Below are 4,598 nucleotides of genomic sequence, written 5' to 3'. Positions count from 1 at the left end.
CCAGCCTAGCCAGCACAGCAAGTTCAAGGACAGTTTATACAATTTAGTGAGACCCTGACTCGAAATGAAGATTGTAAAGTAGTCCCGATCAGTTGCTCTGGGTAACAGCCAGAGTGCTTGATCAGTATATTCAAGGCCCTGGTTTCAATGCCCAGTGCTGTAAAAACATAACAGTTTAAAAGCCAGACTTGGTACACACTGGTAATCCCAGCGCTTAGGAGGCTAAGGCAGGAGGAGGATGGCCATGCGTTGAGGCTACATACTTACATGAGTTCTGACCAGTGTGGGCGACAGAGTGAGGCCAGAAAACTAACAAACAAAGCATTAGGCAAGACTGTGGCTAATGTGGGGCTGACAAGAATGGTACCTGGAGCAGAGAGGGACAGAGGACTCTAACTCTGTTGGCAAGAGTTAGCTAAAGTAGACTCTCAAAAAGCCTTCTTTATGATTTTTTAAAAGTTTTTTCCTTTTTTTTTTTTTTTTTTTGGTTTTTCGAGACAGGGTTTCTCTGCAGCTTTGGAGCCTGTCCTGGAACTCTCTTTGTAGACCAGGCTGGCCTCGAACTCACAGAGATCCGCCTGCCTCTGCCTCCCAAGTGCTGGGATTAAAGGCGTGCGCCACCACCGCCCGGTGATTTTTTTTAAATTTTGAGTTAGGGTTTTGCTATATGACCCAAGCTGGTGCTCAACTTCTGACTTTAGGGCACAAGTGATCCTCTTGCTTCCAGCCTTCCCTGTAGCTGGGACATAATGTTCTCCAAGTTTTGGGATTTGATCTTGAGAGTAATAGCCCCGGAGGGCCAAAGGCCAGTCCTGTGTTAGACCTGAGTGGGCATTCATTCCAGCAACTTGTTAAAATGCTAATGGTGATCAGTCTGTCTGCTTTTCTAACATGCTCCCTGGCGAAGTCAGCGCTGGTGGCCCTTAGTCTACACCTGGAGGAACAGGCAGTGGCTCTCAACCTCCCTATTGCTATTGCTGTGACCATTCAATACAGTTCCTCAAGTTGTGGTGGTCTCCCCTCCATAAAATTATTTCATTGATGTTTCAAAACTGTAATTTTGCTACTGGTATGAATCCTACGCAGGATATCTGATATACGACCCCTGTGAAAGGGTCAGTTGACCCCAAGGGGGTCACGACCCACAAGTTGAGAACTGCTGCTTTAGCTGGTGCTGTGACTCTGGCCCACTCATATGAAAGGGCACAGCACCTTTTCCTTTCTGTATAGCCTGGTCTAAGGCTGTAGAGGAGCTTTGGTTTCATTTAGCATCTCAATCTTATAAGTCGCTTATTAAATACTCTTCATCTCCAGTGAAGGGCTCGGAGGAATACAAAAATATAGTCTCCTGCTGAAGAATGTTTGGTGTCACCTCACAGGGAGCTGCTTCTCCTGCTCTGCCCTCTGCCAGGCCTGTCATAAACACGCTAAATGAGGCCTGTCTCAGACAGGCTCCCTGGGGCCCTGCGGCCTCTGTAGCCCTATCCAGAGATGAGCCTGTTTATCCCTAACTGTTGTCTCTGGCCTCTAAATCAATCCCCTGACTCAAAGCCTCAGTCTTCTCCTACACTTCTCCCAGTTCCAGGCCAGGTCAATTTGTAGCCCGGGAGCCAGTGAGCTGTGACGGCATTAGGAGCACAGGTTCTGAAGTCAGGCTGCCTGGGTTCATAGCCCACTCCACGTGCTCATGGGGTCACCTTGGGCGAGTGGCTTCAAAACTTCTCCTTCCTTAGTTTTCTCCTCTGGAACTGGGCCAGTCACCTTGGCCCGTTTTGAGGTACAAATATGACCACACATACAATACATTTGTTTGATTTTTTTTTTATTTATTTTTTTTTGGTTTTTCGAGACAGGGTTTCTCTGTGGCTTTGGAGCCTGTCCTGGAACGAGCTCTTGTAAACCAGGCTGGTCTCGAACTCACAGAGATCCGCCTGCCTCTGCCTCCCAAGTGCTGGGATCATTTGTTTGATTTTAATCTGATTTATAATTTAATTGCTTTTGATACCAGTTTTAAACCCATGACCTTCCTGCTCCTTGGCCTCTCAAGTACGTACCACCACACCCAACTTACAGATAGTACTAAACACTCTTTCAGACATCTGAACACTAGATTATTATTGTCTGTTGTTTGTTTGTTTGTGACAGGGTCTCATTATGTAGCCCTGGATGGCCTGAAATGTGCCGTGTAGACCAGGTGGACCTCCAATTTACAGAGATCTGTCTGGCTCTGCCTCCTGAGTACTGGGAATAAAGGTAGGTACCACCTTTACCTGGCTAGACATTGGTTTTATAAATAAGAAAATCTGTGAGTACCAAAGCCCTTGGAAGCCCTGTTCAAGTCAAATGCACTGTCATTGCCTATACAGTCACCATATATCTCGCTTGATGGTCCCTTCCCCGATGCTTGGGAGACAGCATGAAGCTGGAGATGCTCAGGAGAGGAACCTGCTGGAAGAGACAGCAGCTAGGGAGCACTGAGGGAGCAGGTTTCAACCTTCCAGGGCTGAGACTCAGTGTGTCCCCTCTGCCCAGGGTCACCCAGGCTGCCCCTCCTTCCGACTGCAGTGAGAGGCAGCCTCAATCATTCATCTTAATGTCTCTATTAAGCAGGGTTATGACCAGGACGAGCCAAGAAACAAGGTCTTTTAGTGTAAAAACACGGTTCCTAAGGCTCGGCCCCAAGGGACTCCTCCTTAGCTTTCTGCTTTCACCAGGGCTACTGCTTGTGGGAGGAGACCAGGAGACTAGCGCGGGCAGTATGATTCTGCCCTGAGTTCCCAAACCTTATAAGGCTTATGAGCTTTCATTTTCAGTGAGAAGAGCAGAGGTTCGGCATCTGGGAAGAGCTGTGGGGTCATTGAGGCTGTCCCTGTGTTAGGCTGGTACCCAGACTGGGCATCCCTGAGCTCATCACACCCAGTAATGTGTAGGCAGTTACAACTTTGTCTTCTCATCCATGAGCTCCATGAGGTCTCGTGGAGAGTCTACTCAGAACTGAGGGGGTAAAGAGAGTATCCTCTGGTAAGCCTCACCTTCCAAGTTTAGTGTAGTCAATGCATAAACAGTCCAGACCTGGCTTCTAAGTGAGTTAGCCTGTGCTAACTGATAACCTGTATCCCTATACGATAAGGTCTGTGGGTGGCAGCAGGGCAAGCCCCCTCTCTTAGAGAAAGGGCTGAGGTTCCTGGAGAATCATATTCTAAAAAGGCAACAACTCAGAACACATTAGGAAGGCATGAAAGGGAGTCATGTACACAGGCTTGTCCTTCAGAGGCATGGGAGGAGTGCCAAGATAACTGCCCTTAACAAGTTAACATGTCGGTAGTGTCATCAGTAAATAGACCTTTGACTGATGGTTTGGGAGGATAAGGACGGGGGACACAGGGCCACAGATATTGAAAGTCACTCAACAGTTTGCTGCTCACCTCCACTAATCCCCAGGTCACTTCTATTCCCACTGCTCTGCGGCCTTCTTAGGGGTCCTGGTTTTCCCCTCTATCTCAAGAGTCATCCTAGCTACAGGCAAGGTGGTCCATGCCAGTAGCTCCTAGCACTTGGCAAGGAGTTAGGGTTGGAAGATATGAGTGCCAGGCTAACAGGACCACATAGCAAGACCCTGTCCTCATTATAAAACTTGGGGTGGGCTGGCGTGGAGGAATGCCTAAGCTGTGGAACCAGGGAAAATAGGGTTCACATCCTGGCTATTCCTCTTTTAGTCAAAGTGACCTTAGGCAAATCATTGCTGTTTCCTGGGCCTCAGTTTCCCTGATGTCTTAAGGAATGAATGAAACATGTGTCAATTAAATGCTAAGACTAAGCACACTGGAAGGAGGAGAGTACTGGGGAAGGAAGTTTCTAGGCCAAGGATATATGAGAAGCTCTCGTAAGCTGTGAATGGAGGAGCCTTGACCAAGAGGGTTTCAAAGGGACAGGGTGAGGGATGTGGGAGGAGTCCAGAGCCGCTGAGGGCAGCACAAACTCAGAGTGAGTTAGCACTGGTCCCAGGGGCTGCATGAGCAAGACAGGGTTTTACATAGATATCTAGGGAACAAAAGATACCAGCAAGGAAGTCACTCCATTAATAAATAAGAAGACAGAAAATTAACGATAGTCTGGAAACGGCTGAGCTACTGAACTTTGTTTCTTTAAATCTGTCTTTAACAAGAAAAATAAAGTGAAGAGATCTGGCCAATTAGGGGGTAATGAAGACACTGTAGAAATAATACCTGACAAAAATGCACGGTGGGGTGAGTAGCAGAATGAGCCTCCCGTGGCCTTGACCTCTTTGAGACAGGAGAAGGGTGCCTGTGGAAGGAGCCTTGTAACCCCGGAGAATGGAGGGCCATCTGGTATTGGAAATGGATAGGGACAAAGAAAGTGTAGGGAAAACCCAAATGGTGCCTAACTGCTGTTTTAACATTTTTACATTTGTGTGTGCACATGTGTGTGTGTGTGTGTGTGTGTGTGAGAAAGAGAGAGAGAGAGAGAGAGAGAGAGAGAGAGAGAGAGAGAGAGAGAGAGAGGAGAGACTGACTACTTCTCTCTTTCCACTATAAGAATTAAACATCAAGCTTGGCAGCAGGCTCTTTACCTACTGA

Source organism: Microtus ochrogaster, unplaced genomic scaffold (genome assembly GCF_000317375.1).
Source record: "Microtus ochrogaster isolate Prairie Vole_2 unplaced genomic scaffold, MicOch1.0 UNK69, whole genome shotgun sequence".
Classification (NCBI taxonomy): Eukaryota; Metazoa; Chordata; class Mammalia; order Rodentia; family Cricetidae; genus Microtus; species Microtus ochrogaster.
This window is presented reverse-complemented; position numbering follows the sequence as displayed.